The 17342-nt window shown below is 58.0% G+C and overlaps 1 long non-coding RNA gene across 1 annotated transcript; it reads left to right on the forward strand.

Annotated features, from left to right (window-relative positions):
* The first annotated feature begins 1051 nt into the window (after positions 1-1051).
* Positions 1052-16502, forward strand: LOC116663797. Its single transcript, XR_004320148.1, has 3 exons — positions 1052-1188; positions 2113-2192; positions 15934-16502. It is a non-coding gene; the product is annotated as an uncharacterized LOC116663797 (long non-coding RNA).
* The last annotated feature ends 840 nt before the right edge of the window (positions 16503-17342 follow it).

Raw genomic sequence — 17342 nt, forward strand, 5'->3', positions numbered from 1 at the left:
ATTGCTCTGGCTCCAGGGGTGGGAGAGCTGGGGTAGTGGGCTGATTTCTTCAGGGAGACCATCGGTCCATGCTGTCCCCCTCGGCTATGGTCAGAAACTCCAGAGCGTGGTGCCTCTGAGATTGCAAAGCCAGGTCCTGGTTGTCCCAGTTGTGTCTGGCCCTCCCCCCTCCCCCACCCTCATCCCCCACCCCTTTCAGGCAGCCCTGCTCAAGCAGTTGGCTGGGGAGAGAGGGGACAGAGGGGAAGGTGTCCGACTGGGCAGGGGGTCCCCCTCCAGCAGGACCACCAATCCTGGCCCCCGCCCACCCACCTCACAGTTCTCCACACTCCACCTCCCGGACCCTTGGTTGCGATGGCCAGTCCGGGGCTGGGCGGGTCTCCCTGCCCTGGCTCAGGGCGGTTCCTCTGGGGTCAGACCGCCCCAGTCTGGGGCCCCTTCCCGGAGGGAGGGAGGGAGGAGGGAGCCAGCAGAGCCACTGCCCAGAAGCCGCCGCCGAGGCACAAACATTTCCTTATGTGGTGGCTCTGAGGGCCGGGGCGGTGCCCGGGATGGGGGAGGCAGCAGCTGGGGACAGCCGGACACGCCCCGGGTGATCGCGGCCACCCTGGCTCTCAGAGGCAGGGTCGCCACTGCTCAGTGGGATCTCGGCCTCATGTGGACTAGACAAAGAGGAAAGGCCCCCTGCCCTGTTCTTTGTCCCCTGGACCATGTCCCACGTTCCCCTCAGAGGAAGTGGTCACTGCTTCTCTGCCGGATCCTGTCTCTCCTCAACTTCCCTTGCACTTGTGGGAAAGTGTCCCTGAGGTCTGAGGTTCAGCCAGAGACCTCGGGCCTGGGCAAGGGAGGGGTGGGCTACCTGCACCCATGGTACAGGGGACCAGCCTGGCCCCTCCCTGACCCATCTGCACAATGCAGCACAATACTGTACCCTCCTTGGCCTTGGGAGCTATATTTGGCCATGGGGGATAACAGGGTGACTCATGGGAGGGACAGCCCGCGGATGGGAAGTGGGTAAGCTGCATCACTGGAAATGCCTTTCTGTCCCAGGCAGGCTTCAGGCTCTAGCCCTCCCGGAGGGCTTGACATCAAAACATGGGGCAGGAGAAGCTACCTTCCTACTGCAAGGGCAGGACTCCAGGGACCCTGCACTGGGGGCCAAGGGCACGGGGACAGCGACCTGAGCAGGTACCCCCACTTCCCAGAGCATGATTAGTGCAGCCCCAGCTCTGACACCCCGCAGGCCAGGTTCTGGGGTGTCTGTTCTCACCCCCTGAACGATTCTGGATTCCTGGGCTAGTATCTCACTTCAGTACTGCAGCCTTTGAGCAGACTTTGATATCTGTCAGGGCAGGTTCCCTATGGGATCTTTTTAAAATGGGGCTTTTAGTGGGTTCCTTGCTCAGCCCAGTGACTGACTAATTGGTCCGATTTCAGGGAGTATAATTTGAGGCTGCATCTGAGAAATAATCCCGGTCGAGTCAGAGCAGCACCACCCCCACCAGGCTGAGGGAGAAGAAACTCCCCAGGCCTGGCTCCAGGCCCTCCCCACCAGCTCCCTGAGACTCCCACCCCTCCTCCTGCAGCCCTTGATCCCTGGCTCCCTGGGGTCTGTTCCTGAGTCTTGGGGCACTCATGCCCCAACTGCCGCCTTTCTGCTCAATACTGGGAAAGTCATCTCCAGCCCCACCCTGGTTCAGTGGGACCCGGCAGGATTCGAGCCCCCCAGTTAGAGAACCACTCTTCTGTGGGACATGAGGCTCCAGGAGCTGAAGTAAAGAATCCTGACAGTAAGATGGCAATGGCTGTCGTTGCCCAGTGCACTGAGACAGGACATCAATGGATAGACTGTCCAGTTTTAAGATTCTCTTTTCACACTGGGGAGAGATCTCCAAGGAATCTGAAGAAGGGAGATGGGGAAATGGGTTCTCAAAAGCAGGAGACACTGTGTGATCCACACACGGATAAAAAGGCCAAGTCTTAGATTAGAAGGCATCTTAGTCGTCTTCTCATTCACCCCAGCTACCTGAAGCAGAAATCTCTTCCACTGAATTCCTGGATTGCTTCCAGTGGCAGGGAACTCACTACTTCGCTGTGTTCTGTCTTGTACAGAGTTGAAATCTGCCTTCTTTAATGTCCATCTCCATGGTCCTTGTCTGTCCGAGTGTGTGCTCTGTGACGACCAGGTCCCGGTGAGTCCCGCTGCCCCGCAGTGCTGGGTCAGGGCGGGGTGTTGTTCAGTGAATGTGTTGTTAGAATTAATGATGAAGCAATACTGAATGTTTGCCCAAGTTCCACCTTGAAACCGTCCACTCTGGGCCAAACCACACCAGCTTTCCCCGCATCCCGCATGTGACCAGGTTTCCAGAATCCTCTTTCATCCTTCCCACCCCGCTACTACACTGGTGGCAGTGCTTCTTCTCAGCAGTGGACTCTGAAGTGAACGCAGTTCCCCAGATGTGCCTGAAGCAGAGTGGGGCATGCCTCTCAATGTGTGCTCTGTATTCTCATCCACACGGCCTGACCTTGCAAGGCCTTATTTTTAGCATCCTACTGTGGTTGCATCTCTCTGAGCCTGAGACTGGTCCTTTGTGTGGCACAGCTGTAACTTTAACTTCCACAACTTTAACAGAGGGGAGGGCTCCTTGCTGCACATGGTAATGGTGCTGTGCCCTGGGAAGGGCCCTTGGTGCCAGGTGGCATCTCAAGGGGCTCCTGGGCGGGACTTGCTCATGGGGCTGAGACTCTGGTTATGGGCAAAGATGTCAGAACGTGACCTTGGCTCAGCAAGCTTCAGGGCTCTCCCCAGCTAAGATTCGTAATCAGGTAATCAGCAGACCCCCGACCATGATGGTGGAGGTCCCAAGGGCCCCAGGGTTTCTGGACACTGTGGCTCAGCTTTGCCCTCCCACAAAGCTAAACAGTGCAGGGTAGCTGTGAACAGACAGCTAGGGGTTAATATGTGTTTGTTGACTGACTCCTGGATAGCTAGGCAATGGGGAGCAATCCCTGGTCAGCGTCCACACCTTGGACGCCTGCTCCTCCGCCCCACTGCAGTTTAGGGCCAGGGCATAATCGCACCCCCTGTCCTAAGTTTGTGGATCTGATGAAGGGTGGAGGAGGCTCTGAGCCAGAGGCAGCTCTGGCCCTGAGGCTGCCTCTGGTGGCCTGGGAATCCACCTGGGCCTAGGCCTGCCCTGAACTTGCAGACAGAAGGCAGATGAAGGTCTACAAATTCCACACAGGAAGGACAGGGACCTCTGTACAGAGAGGTTTTCCTCCCCTGAAGGAGCCTTTTGCCACCCAGAATGCCTACCCTCTAAGAGGAATGGCTGTCAGCCAGGGAGGGGGCAGGCATCATTCCAGGTCTTAGGTGCCTGACCCAGCGGTGGGCGGAGCGCAGGCAGTGGCCTGGCCAGTGGGGGAGGGGCACGAGGCCAGAGGAGGAGGGAGGGGCAGGAACATTGTTCCTGCTGACACCCACTGCAGGATCATTGTGACACAGAGGAAACCCCAGAAACCAACAAGGTCAGTGCAGGGCAACTGAAAGGAAGATAAAATTCTCCCGAGTCTGAGAAGGAAAGGAAGGCTTTGGAGAGGCCCTGTGATGGCGGCTTTCCTGGCAGTCCAGCTCCACAGGCTCTCAGGCCAGCAGAATCCAACGCTATCCCAGAAGAGGGCCGGGAGGGCATTGGGGCCGCTGGCTCAGCCTAGCTCCAGGAGGACACCCACTCAGCCCCCACACCACAGGGCTCAGTGGCAGGGCCCAGATGTGCCAAGGAGAGCAGACTTCACATCCAGACACTACCTCCCATCTCCTGCCCTCCACTCAGCTCCCGCACACACTCACTCTGTCAACCTTTCCCCACTGTGCTGACTCCAAGTGGAGGCAGGTGACTCCCTCCCTGCCTGCTGACAGTGGTGTGGATTTGCAGACAGGCTCAGGCCCAGGCCCCTGGCTCCTGCCCCAGGACTTAGAGAGCCTGAGAGAGCCCTCTGGAACCTTGTGTGGCCCATCTAAGGCAGGCTGTGGGTTGCGGGGCATGGGAGGTGGGGAGAGGGGTAGAACCCTGGATGGGTTTTCAGGGCCAAGGTTGAGATCTAGCTCTGACCCTCACTAGCTCGATGATCTCAGGCAGGTCACTCTGCTCCTTGGCCCCCAGTCCCTGGATCCTAGCTCTGCCTGCCGATGTGTAATTGTCTGATTCTCAGAGAGTGGGCTGGATGAGACAGCCTGTGAGAAGGAGCAGGGTGGAGAAGGTCAAGGCCAGAGCCTGGGTAAAATGCAAATGGGAGCCCAATATCTAAATCAGTCAGTGTTTGTTCCTTCTGACAAGACCCAGGGAGACTATATGTCTCAGTGCCAGTGGCCTGGCACCTGGGTGTCCTGGAAGAGAGAAGTAGACTGGGCACCAATGCATGGTGGCAATGACCTGCTGGGTTCGAGAGTCCATTTGGAAGCCATACCTCCCCTGCCTGAGCCCAGGGTCCTTGGTCCCTGGCCCAATGAAATGCACAGCATTCTGCCCCTTCTGCAGTCACTTGTGTCCCATGTCATCCCACAGACTGTGGGTGGCATCTGTCCCCAACCAGGCTCAAAGCAGAATGTCTTTCAGTCTGGGGCTGAGTCGGCCCTGTGGGTCTGGGGCTCATATGCCAAAGACCTTTGAGGAACTGGCTGGCCACCCACTATAACAGGGACAGCTGTGCCTTTGAGTAGGTGTCTCTGTAGGCCAGGCCCTTTAGGTTCTGGGGCCAAGCTTGGGACCCTGCCTCAAAGGATGCCAGACACTCACATGAGGCTGGGCAGGTTGACACCAGCGCTGGGAGAGGGGGCGGTGTTCCTGAGACTGCTGCCCACGCAGGCAGCCGGGCCACTGGGGCCCTGGGGAGACCCAGATGTTGTCTCTTTTCAGCTCGTTGCTTCCCAAAGTGGGAGGGGGAGACTGGGTAGGCCACAAGAAGAAGCCAAAGGGCCCATGGGGTTTACTGAGGAACAGTCAGGGAGGGAGAGCAAGGCCATCTGTTCCCCAGGCTGCGGGCGTCAGGGAGCAGAATGGGCCACAGGGAGGGGCTTCCAAGCACTGGCATGCAGGGCCACCCTCCAGGCCTCACTACTCTGGGAGTGGGCTCCAGGGGGTCTTGGTTGGGGGCTGAGTGGATTGAGAAAGAGATAGCTTCCAAGACCTCAGTACAGAATGAGCCCCAGTCAAACCCTGGGAATTTGCTGGGAGGTGGGGAAAGGAGGGTCAGTCAGAGCCCCCCATGAGAAGATGGGGGGTCCACCCCCACCTTCTTCCCTCCCCCTGCCTAGTGGAGAGCACCAAAAACACCTTAGACCTAGACCACCTGGCAGTTTCAAAGCCCTTTCAGACCTTGGACAAGGACAGAGGTCCTCGTTTTACTGAAACTCTTGTTTTCTCCCCAAATCCATGAGCCTCAGTTCTTCAGGGTCCTTGGAATACCCCTGAAGAGCTGGCGGAGAGCCTCAGAGGAAGGAGGCACAGGGGACGGTTACAGACCTGGGAGGCTGTCTCTGGGCATTGTCCCCTCAGGGCTCTTAGCCCTGAGTGCACTGGAGAGCCCCACTCCCTCCCCTTTCTGCACCCCATATTTTGCTCCTTCCCACCATCCAGGGCCCAGAGAAAAGAGAGCCCCTCTCCAAAGGGCAGCCCACTTCCTGCCTCTGTCACCTGCAAACAGCTCAGATCCCTGTCCCCAGTGAGGAAGCAGAGGTGGCTCTGCTGCTTTGCTGGCTCCTCCTCTCCCCTCCCCATTCCAGAGCACCTGACTCCACCTTTCTCCTCAGTGTTGGCTCCTTCCCATCAACACTGAAGCCACCAAGTCCCTCCATGTTAACACAAGTGCCCTGAGCCCACCTGCCTCTCGGCTCCCTGTCCTCACAGCCCTCCTCCAGAAAAGGATGTCCATGCCTTCCTCCTGCCCTCCTCATTCCTCAGCCCATGGCCACCCTGGAACCCCTCAAAGGCTTGTCTCTGCAGTGCCACTTCCTGCTCAGCAGGCTCCTCTTCCCTGCTCGCCTGGCTCTTCTGTCCTCCTGTGGGTCCCTCTGTTTGCCTGGGTCTCAGTGCTCGAGTTCTCCCCTCAAGAGTGGCAGAGGGTGGTGGGGAGTGGGGCATCAGACACCTTGGGTTCCAAGAGGCCTTACTGCCCACCAGCTGAGTGGCCTTGGGCAAGCGCCTTCATCCTCTGTGCCTCAGTCTCAGCTGTAAAATGGGGAAGACAACTTGGAAGTGACCTGCCAGGTCCCATGAGAATTTAGAAGCAAGCGACCTCCCTTATCAGGGGCCAGCACAGGACGACCAAGGCTCAGAGGAGCCGGTGGGAGCACTGGCTCTGGGCTCTGCCTGGTGAACACCAGCACTGATACGCTGAGACGGTCATGGGCCAGATGACCAGGCGAAGGTTCCCAGAGGGCTCTACAGGGCTTCAGACAGCTTGGCTCATCTGCGAATCCCAGTGCTCTGAGAAGTCACACACACACACTCACCCCCCACCCCCCACGCAGTACCCATCCTGAGCCACCCCGGGGTGGGCACTGAGGGGCTCGGTCATCTGCACAGAATGCAATGTTCTCTCTTCTGCTGCCGCTGCTCCCAAGGAGGTCAAATCCCCCCAGACCCCTCCCCGCCTCAGGCATCTCTACCCAGAACCAGAGGCCCCTGGAGCGTAAGGGGTGGAGGCTAGCAGCAGATGGGTTAACTCTTGGCCTGGATCCTAGAAGGGACGCTTCTTAGGGCGTGCAGCTCCCCACTCCACTCCTGGCCTTTCCTTGGTCCCCAGAGCAGCCGGCACCCCTCCCCTTTTCACACATCCCCCCTCCACTCCCTCTGACCGAAGGGGACAGAGGGCTCCCCCAGGTGGCCAAATGTGCCAAGGCCAGAAAATGGGGAGTAGGTAAGGGCTCTTTTCAAACATCTTGCACATTCAGCCCCATAAATACAGCTGCCTGATCAGACCAGGTGTTCCAATTCGGGCTTTGGAAAAATCAGGTCACCTGGACGTGTATTCGCATCTGTATGAAGCAAGCAATGCATGTGGTCTAGGTGTAAAGTATTCCTAGCTGGGTTGTGGGGAACTGCTTGCAGCCATTCTAAACACTGGGGGAGGATTGTCTGCAGGGCCTGGCCTAACACTCTGCCTTGTGTCAAGGGTCACAGGATGCAGACATGGGAGCAGGAAGCAGAGCAGAGAGGCCCAGTTAGAAGCCAAAAGCACACCAGCACCTGCAATCACCACCGTCTATCACACGCCTTCAGTGTGCCTGTCACCATGCTGCAGGCTTTCCATCCTTCATCTCATCTACTTCTCACAACCTAGGAAACAGGCATTATTATTATCTCCACTTAGCAGATGAGGAAACAGGCTCCGTAAACTTAAATCCCTGATGTAAAATCACACAGCCAGGTGAAGTGTGAATTTGAACTCAAGCACGTCTGACTCCAAATTCCCTACTCTTATGCAAGCCTGCCTATGCACAGGAAGATAATCTGGCAAAATAAATAGGAGGGACACAAGTATGCTCATAAGATGCTCTTGAATGAGGGTATACAACCCCTTCCTACACCAGGAGCACACACAGCAGGGCTCGGCAGAAACAGGTGGAACTACGAGAGGCCAGTTATACAGGCACAGTGAATACACACACTCAAGAGAAAGGGAGAGGTAAACCAGCTTCGTTCCCAGGTGCACACACAGACCCAGGGCGGCCAGATAGCTGCCACGTGAGCAGGAAGGCTCAAGGCTTGGTTGTTGGTCCTTCTAGAACACAGACACTTGGACACCATGCAGTACACTGAGATCCAGAAAGTTCCAGTGACAGGCTTGCAGCCCATCCTAGGCTCAGAGGCAGCCAAGGCCCGGCATCATTAACCCAGACAGGTTCTGGTGACAGCCACACACAAGCAGGGACACATACATGAACGTGGGCTCAGTCACACATGCCCCACCCACACATACATCTTCTGAAGACGGAACCTGCTGCCACCATCTGTTCTGTGCAGACAGGCTGAACTCTTGGCCTCTTGAGCACACAGTCCAGCTCACATTGACAAATACACACAGAGAGTTCTCAGAGAACAGGAAGAAAGGTCAAGCTGGCTGGGGGCTGAAAATCTCTGCAACCACTTTGACATTTGGTGCCTAAGTCCTGGGATCAACCCCCTGGCTGCAGTCTGTCTTCAGATGGCAGCCTCCTAGCTTCCCAGGTTCTGAGTCTGTCTTCTGTCTTCCTATTTATTTTAAAGGATGCGCCAAGGCCTGGAATGCCCAGGATGGCCACCAGGGGGTGCATGAGCATTGAATAATCCCTTTCAACCCAGCCTCCTACCAAAAACCTCTTTCATTCATTCCTTAAATATGTATTAAGCACACATTCTGTGCAAGGTGATAGGACCCAGAAAAGAAAGGGTGGAGGGCAGGTGGTTAGGGCAAAGAAAGGCACGTACCTATGCTTCAGCAGGATGGGAAGTTAAATGGGGAAGGCGTTGGCAGGAGGGGCTGGATCAAAACAGCTAGACTGTACTGAGCACCAGCTGTGCTCCAAGCTCTTCTAGATTTTTATATGCATTAACTCATTTAAACCATAACTGTGTGAACTAGGTGCTCCATTATTCTCCTTTTATTGTGGGTATTGCGGGTGCAGTAAAGCAGGTATAATGATAGTTACTTACCTCATAAAGTCATTGTAAGGAGTAAATGGATCAATATGATTATGTGCAAAGCACTTAAAACGCTGCCCAGTTGTTATCATCTCCATTTTACAGATGGGGAAAACAAGGCACAGTTAGCAAGGAGCAGCCTCAGCAGTCAGTGGTAAGCAGGCTTGTTCCAGAGTGTGGGTTTTCCCACTTACTAAAACTCCCTGGTATGTCCAATCAGGGGTCCCTGGGGGCAGTGGGGAGCCACTAGAGAATTTTAGCAGGAAAAGGAAAAGACCTAGCTTGCATTTTATGCTGGCTGTAGGGTGGGCCAGCCTGGGTACGGGGACTGGGGAGGTGGAGGATGTCACCACAACCCCAGATATGACTAGGTTGGCAGTGGAGGGTAGAGAGGAGAAGACAGATTTCAGAGACATGAAGGTAGCAGCCTAGTAGCTTGGTGACCAATTTCATGCCACAGTTGCGGGGAGAAGGAGGCAGAAAGCAGTAGATGGGGAAACAGAGTGGGGAGAGGGTAGCAGTGTGTGGGCCCCCGACCTGCGGGAGGGCTCCACATCCTTGGGGCTGAAGATAAAGGAAAAGCAGCCCCCAGATCCTTCTGCACCATCTTTCCTGGAGAGCCTGGGAGTGGTGTGAAGGCCAAGTACCCTAAACTCTGGCTCCCTTCTGTTCAGGGCCTGGGCTCCACGGGATGGACTGCACTGGTCTCTCCCTTCCCACCTGGCACCCTGGCCCTTGCTTACAGGGCAGGGCCCAGGAGTCCCACCCACAGTGTCTGGCTGCTTGCTCCCCAGCATTGGGACAGAGTGATAACATCCCCCTCCCCTCCCACATGTTGAGACTTCAGGCTCACAAAGCCCCTTCCTCTACAGGCTCTCCTGTAATTCTCACAAAAACCTGCTATCAGGCCCTTATTATCTTGGTTTCATAACTGAAGGAGCCACCTTGGAGGTAAGGGGCTTGCCCTGGGTCCCACAGCTTGTGCCTGAACCAGCCCTCTGCCAGGAATTTTGTTGCAAATCTTGGGCTCTTACCCGCTCCACTCCCAGCACTTTGGTCCCTGGGGAGATGGAGGCAGCTGTGCCCTGTAGCTTATGACTCTTTGCAGAGCTGAGAATGGGGCTGGGAGAGAGGCATCATTTCAAGTCACTGGGGCTCCTCTGGCATAAGCAGGTCCAGCTTCAGTCTTGGACAGGGGAACCAACTGGGTGGGGCACAGAGCCTCCTGAAGGGTGGGGGTGGAGTGAGACATGCCTGAACAGGGAAGTGGGGACAAAGAGGGCGCCAGCACACCTGGCCGCCCGGCAGCCCGAGCCCGCCAGGCCAGATTCAAAGAGGAGCCGAGGCTGTGATTGGTGGCCCGGGTGCCTCGCTCCACCCCTTCTCTCTCACCTCCCAGGCAGCCAGGAAAGAGGGCTGGAGTTGAGACGGCCCCTTATCCTAAATCCTTAAGCAGCAAGCGCTGGCCTGGCTCAATTAACTCCTTCTCCAGCCCTAAGCCCTGCCAGGACCCTGTCTGGCGTTCTGTCGCCGTCATCAACTCCAGCGACTACCCAAGCTGTCAGGCTTGGGCGCCCGGGCCTCAGGTTATCTAAACATCCCTCCTCTGAGCCATCCTTCAGCCTGCAGCCTCCTCCACCTCCCCCCACCCCCAGCCTGTCCTGAGTGTCCCCTGTTCGCTGACCCCTCTTCCAGCCCTGCCACAAGGCGCTGGGCCAGGCTCCCGGAAGGGATAACTGCCTGAGTCCTAGACCCTTTCCACTTGGACACACCGGCCCTCCCCTGACAGGAACCCTGCCATTCGGGCGTCCCCGCGGGGCGGTGGCCCAGGCCTCCCTGCCCGGGCCCCGGGGGACCTTAAGCGCAGCTGCACTGGGGGTGGGGTGGGGTTGGGCGCACAGGTTGCGGGGCTCCGCCGCCAAGGGCCAGCCGAGGGAAGCTGGGCAGGAGCCTGAGCCCCGCCTGCGCCCAGCCCCGGCGCAGATGGCCGTGTGCGGACGGGTCCCGGGCCGCGGTTCCAGACTCGGGTTTCGGCCGCGAGGGGCCCGCGGTGGCCGCGGCCAATCACCGCCGGGCCGGGCCGGGCCTGCCCCTGGCTCCCCGCCGCCAATCACGGCCCGGCCCGGCTGCCCCCGCCCCGCCGCGCCCTTTGTTCCCGCTCGCCCCGGCGGCCCCAGGCGCTGCCCAGGCGGCCCGGCTCCCGGCCTCCGGCCTCCGGCCCTGCGACTTCCGGCCGTCGCGGGCCCGGCCGCGTACACGCGCCGGTGTACTCCGTGTGTGCACGCCCATGTGTGCCGGGCCCGCCTAGCCTGCCCCAGGGGCACTCTGGCCCTGGCCGCCAAGCACGGGCCTTGCACACTCGTGTGCCCGCAGCTTCCCCTAGAGGGCCTGGCCAAAGCTCCAGAAAAGCTCTTGAGAGGCTGGGCTTTGACCAGGGGCGGGGGGCTAGGGTGAGGACTGGGCAGTGGTCCAACTGCGGCCCCACCTTTCCTTTCTGGGCCGCCTCACTCTCTCACACTTCTTGCCTTTGCTCAGGCTGCTTCCCTGCCCGCTGCCTTTCAGATGCTAGCACCTAATGACCTCGGGGCCTTTCTTCCAGACTTACCTTGGGGGTTTCATCCTCTGTGGACCCCCTGGGAGTGGTAAGTGCCTCCCTCCTGTGTTCCCTCCACTCACCCAGCGCGTGGTCTCCTCTAGTCTGGATTTGTGGCATCCACAGCGACCCCAGAGGGGCTCAAACTCAGTTACCATCGCACCCAGCAGAGCGCGGTGCTCTGTGAACTTCCACTCAAGGGGCAGCAACGAGCCCTCATCCCCAAACACTTGGGGGTCACACAGCACCTTCAAGCCTAATCTTAGTTCCACCTGAGACTGAGGCTTGTTATCTCAGGCCTGCTTAAGGATTAAAAGAGCTAAAACCTGGGAGGGAGAACGGAGTGAGTGCCTGGTAAGCTGCCACGTCACCCACACTGGCCGCAGCCCCTGCCATGCCATGGACTTGCCCTCCCAGAGTCTCTGCCACTTTTGTATTCCCAATTCCAGTGGACACTCCTCTTGATCTTCCTCCCTCTCTTTGCAGTCCCCTCCCTTGACCTGTGAGCCTTCTGCTCAGGACTCCAACGTCAGTCCCCTTCTCCCCTTATTTCCCCCTCCCTCTAGGAACTCATCCACTCCCAAACCTCCACCTGCCCTGCCCCAACCTGTCTCCTGGGCCCCCTGGAGACCTCCACCTGGACATTCCTCAAGCATCTCAAATCCAGTCTGTCTCAAACTCAAGGGCCTCATTCTGCCACACCTGCTCCTATATCTGTATAGGATTCACATCCTAGCTGTTGCCCAGGCCACAGACCCAGGTGTCATCCCCACCCACTCACCATTCACTCTGACCAAGTCTGTGGCTCTCAGGTGTGGCTGCCCCACACTCATCTACTTTTTGCCTGTTCTCCTAACTGGCCTCTTGCTCTCTGCCTCCACGATGTGCAGGGCTCACTGCTTGCAAGATTCCCCGTCTCAATGCTGTCAGTGTCCAGTTCCAACTCCTGGGTGTAACTGACAGGGCCTTGCCATCCAGCCCTGCCAGCCTTCCTGTGTCAGCCATAGGCACACAGAAGTACTTCAATTGAAGCCCTTGACACAGGCTAGGAGGTTGGGAGTGGGTCCACATTCCCAGGGTCCCCTAAAGGAGTGATGCCAGGCACTGGGGCGATCAGAGGGACAGCTAAGGCTAGGGAGTAGACTGGCTCAGCAAACAGGCTCTACAAGCAGGCTCTGCAAACAAGCACACCTGGGCCTGGATTCTGGCTCTGTACTTGACCACCTTGTGACTTTGGCTCTGTTACCTTCTCTGGCTCTCATGTCCCCGATGGGTTTAATATTGCCTCTTTGAAGGGCTAGAGGAGAACTTAGAACCCAAGGCCAAGAATGGGCAAGGGCTGCCTCCCCTCCCAGGTACTCCCCAGAGTCTCAGCTTCCAAATCACCTGGGGGAGGGGCAGGGCCTGAGACAGAAGAGCCAGTAGGGAGGCCTTGGGGTGGAGAGAAGGGGGAAGGGGAGAGAGGGGGGGAGGGGAGGCTGACAAAAGAGACCAGCTGCTGTTTGCACACAAACCTCAAGTTGATAATGAGTGGAGGGGCGGGGGCGGGGTGGGGAAATGTCTTGGCAGGAGCTTCTGCCAGCTGAAGAGTCTGCCCAGAAGCATCATGCCCCTCCCTCGGCCACCCTGACTCTGGGCCCTCACTACTTGCACCCAGCCCTACATCTGCTCCTAGGACTGTGGCAGGGGAGAGCAGGAAGGGCCTAGTTCGGGTGATCTGGCCCTCTCAGCCCAAGGGTCAAATCCTCCCCCTCAGGCCGCACACATCCTGAGAGCAGCCCTGGGGAAGCCCACAGGAAGGGCCGGAGCCCAAGGGCGCCTGAGGACTCAGAGCAGCCCCAGACTCCTGGTCTCTGACCTGCCAGTCCATATGAAGGCCCTAAAAGGAGCTCTGAGTGCCTGGAGTAAAGAGGCTCCCAGATGTGAGGCTTGGAAGAGTCTGCTGGCCCTGGGGCCTCCCCATAGGGGCAAAGCAGCAGACCCGGGCTGGGGGGAAAGCCAGGAAGCTCCTGTCAGCCCCTTGGCCCAGCCCGCCACTATAATACCAGGAGGGCCCCTGTGTGGGCCATCAGACAGGATGCAGATAAACAAGGCCCCAGGAAGACCAGCTGGGACAATGGGTGTCAGGAGTGGGACCCTCTACTAGTCACCCAGGCCTAGAGGATCCTGGAAAGGCTTCCCCTCCTGTGGCCCCAGGGCCCTGCTCCATCTATGCCCATCTCCCCTCCCCCACGGTCTGGCTGGCCTCTTGGCACCTCCCCTGGGCAAAGAGCTGTCCCCTGCCCACAGCCGGCTCCTGCCACGTGGGCTGTGCCTGTGCAAGAGGGTGTGCTCCTGTGGCTGCTGCAGGGGGCCAGCTCCCAGGGGCTGGGAGAGGCAGCGCCAGGAGGGGATGGCAGCTCCCATGCACTCCTCTTCCCCCACTACCTCCTTTTTCCCTCAAAGCTTGAGCTCCCTGTCAACACCTGCTCCAAAAGAGGGTCAGCCTGGCGCCAGGCACCAAAGACAGAGGCAGGATCTGGCAAACTGCACATCTCGGGGCCTTGGGTTTCTGCGGGTCAGTCCCTAAGGAGTAGGGGGCCGAGCTTTATGAGAAGCAGCCGCGAGGAAACTTCCATCTTGCGGACCGTGAGCCCCAGGCCAGAGCACATTTGGGAGGGGGGCAGTTCCCTTGTTTCCTTCTCAGCAGTTCACTCTCCTTCTCTCGAGGGTGGAATGAGATCAGGTGCAGTGGGAGGGAAGATAGGGCAGTCTGGGGAGGTGTGAAGGCTGGGCAAAGGTTTGGCGACGGGACTGAGAGAGCACAGGAGCAGAGGTTCACAGTGAGCTGGGGGCATGGGACCAGATGACAGAGGGGTCTTGAACCCCAAGGTGTATGTGAAGTTTATCCTGGAGTCCATGGGAACCACAGAAGATGCTGAGCAAGGAGCAATAAGATGGACAGGGCAGTGGAGAGTCAGGGCCACAGTCCAGTGACAGGAAGTGAGGTGGGTCTGGATGTGGGGGCACAGTGGTCCTGGCGTAGGGATAACACCAGGGGGCCTGGGGTTACCCAGGCCTGGGTTCCATTCCACACCTTGAACCTCTCTGGGCCTCAGCCCCCTCAGCTGTAATTTGAGGGCAACATGAGACCTCCCTCTCGGGTTTGTTGGGAGGTCTAGAAGATTAATTTACATGGGAGCTCTCTTGAAAGTGAACTATTGTCACTAGTGGGAAGGAAGAGTGGCTTGACTGGGTGCTTGGGCTCCTGAGTCACAGGTGGCCTCCACGTGGTCAGAGGAGTGCACTTTTGCTCGCTTCCCTTCCTGGGAGTGGGAGGAGCAGCGGTGCAGATTGTGAGAATGTTGACGAGCTCCCGGGGTGGGGTTGGGGGCCACACAGCATTGGCCTTGGCCCTCTAGCAGGGGCCCAGAAGCTCAGGATGTGTCACTGAGCCCAAGCTCAGCCTGAGCAGGTGTGTGGCTGGGCAAGAACAAGGGGTGCTAGAGGAGTAGATCTCCAGGGCCCCCCATCCAAGGCCTGGGTGCCACAGGGAAAAGGTGGGGTGGGGTCAAGAACACACCCCTCAATGTTCTAGATGGTGAATGGGGCTTAATGAAAAAGGCTGTTGGATTGAGAGAAATGAGCTGTACTTCCCCCATCCCCGTATGCGGAGCATGTGAGCACAGGTGCCTGTTTTGCAGAGCCTGAATGAGTGTGTGTTCAGGGATCTCACAGGTGAGCCCAGGACCAGCCTCAGCTGGGGATTCAGGGCCACCGAGCCCTAAGGATGGAGAATGCCGACTTAAGACCCCAACACCAGTGCTGAGGAGGCCAGCCCGGTGCCACTCTGAGAGGGGACCAGGCTGGCTGGGGCCCAAGGCCTTACCCGGCCCACCCGCCCAGGCCACAGAGGAGGCATTGATGGCAAAAGAGGCGCCCAGAGGCTACTGCAGCTGGTGCAGCATGGGCATCACTGGGCTTTGGAGGGGGAGCAGGATGATTTCTGCAGCTCCCAGGCCTCTGTTGGGCGCCAGGGCCCACGTCTGAACCTCTATGGTCAGTGTGGGTGCCCCAGGCATCCTCGTCCTGAGATGCTTCTCCGTGGCAGGCAGGGGTGCCTGACTCAGTGCCCAGATTCCCCTTGGAATGAGAAACTGTGGGCCTTCCTTCCCAGGTGTTGGCAGGAGGCAAAGGGCCCCCCCCCATCTACCCTCCAACTCCATAATAGATGGTCTCAGTCCTGCCGAGACGTCTTCAGTGAGCCTCCACCATCAGGCAGAATTGCGATGCCTGGGCCTGGCCTACCTCTCCAGCCTTGCTTTTCCCCACTGCGCTCCCAGAAGATCTTTTGTTTGCCTGGCATGCCCCCACCTTCCGCTCTGATTCTCTGCTCTCTGCACCTTGAGCCCACTGGGCCCCCACATCCTCATCCACCTTGCCTGCTTGTCCAATTCTCAGGCTTTATCTACCCCTCAAACCTCAGCTCAGTCTTGCCTCCTTCATGGAGCCTTCTGGGATTGCTTCAGGCCAATTTAGGCCCTCCTAGGCTACCCCTGCATTTTGCAGGCACCTCTAGTGTCCTTATCATCCTAATTATCATGCTAGATTATAATTGCTCACAAGCAAAGTTCTTTAGGGACAGAAGGACTCAGTATCTTCCTCTGTTTCTCCTTGTAGGCACTGAACAAACATTAGAGTGGCCGGTGGCCAACTCTGCTGCTCCCAGACTCCCAGATGCCCATGTGAGCTGCCCACTCCAAGGACCACCTGACCAGGGTGCTTTCAGAACCAGCAACTGCTTCAAGGCAAGTCTGGGGGCAGATGTGTGCACAGACACACACCCTTACACAGGCACTCACATAGACACACAGAGACACAGGCACACTCAGGCACTCATACACGTCTGCACACACAAATATAAACGCAGGTGTGCACACACATTGACACATTCTTATGCACAGATATGCACACACAGACACACATGCACACTCAAATACACACACAAGCACCCACAGACACATCTGCAGACACATGCACACAAGATACACTCACATAAAGCACACCCCCATGGACATGTACATATGCTTGCACACACAACACACACATGCACACACAGGTACCCACCAGTGCACACCCAGCTAGTCCTCAGGTGCAGGAGGAGGGACCGCTGATCTAGGCCCGCAGCTGCCGGCTCCTTCCTCCCAGGGCCCCCAGGCCGGTAGAGGGCACCCGAGGCCCCTTCCCTCCAGGCACAGCCCCTGCGGGAGGTAGAGTGCATGGTTGCCACCCGCTATCCCAAGCAAGGTCCCTTTTGTTCCCCCACCCGGAAGGAGACCACTGTGCCTGGGGAGTACAAGGCCATGAAGTCTTCCAGACCCTGCAGTCGCCTGGGTCCTGGAGATGAGCCTGGGAGGGGGCACAAGGCACTGAGAGGACCGAGGCTTATGTCCTGTGCCGGGCTCCGGGATGGCAGCCACCACAAGGAGGGAGAGCCAGTCCATCACCCACTGCCCATCCAGGAAGGACCATGCAGCCCCCAGGGCTTGGCAAGCCCATACCCCTCACAGGCCTGTAGCCCCACCCCTGCCACAAACACCCCTCCAAACACATACACTGTCTCTCCCAGAGTTTGTGTTGTTTCCTGGGAGTGGGTCCCAGGAACACTGAAATAGAAGCAGGGATCCCAAGCCCTATAGTCTTTCCCTTTTGCCAGTGCCCAGCTCTTCAGGCCCCATCGAGCCATTGGTGAGGCCTTTGACCCCTTAAGGACAGAAGCCCAAGATCTCCCCCTTCCCCACCCTGAAACCCAGAATCCTGGAGCTGTGCTAAACAGAGATTACACACCAGAGTCATTCCAGACCTGCCTCTGCTGCTTACAAGTTAAGGGCCTTGGGTGAGTGCTCTAATCTTTGGGGCCTCAGTTTTCTCATCTGTAAAATGGGCATCCTTAACAGTCCCTGCCTTGGGGTGGGTACAAGGACATACCAGCAGCCCTGGCTTGGGGCCTGACATACAGTGCGTGGAAGTTGGCTGTTATCCCTGTTGTAATTACTGTGTGATGACCCCTTTCCTGGCTGAGCCTTTGG

The sequence above is a fragment of the Camelus ferus genome, chromosome 5 (genome assembly GCF_009834535.1).
Source record: "Camelus ferus isolate YT-003-E chromosome 5, BCGSAC_Cfer_1.0, whole genome shotgun sequence".
Classification (NCBI taxonomy): Eukaryota; Metazoa; Chordata; class Mammalia; order Artiodactyla; family Camelidae; genus Camelus; species Camelus ferus.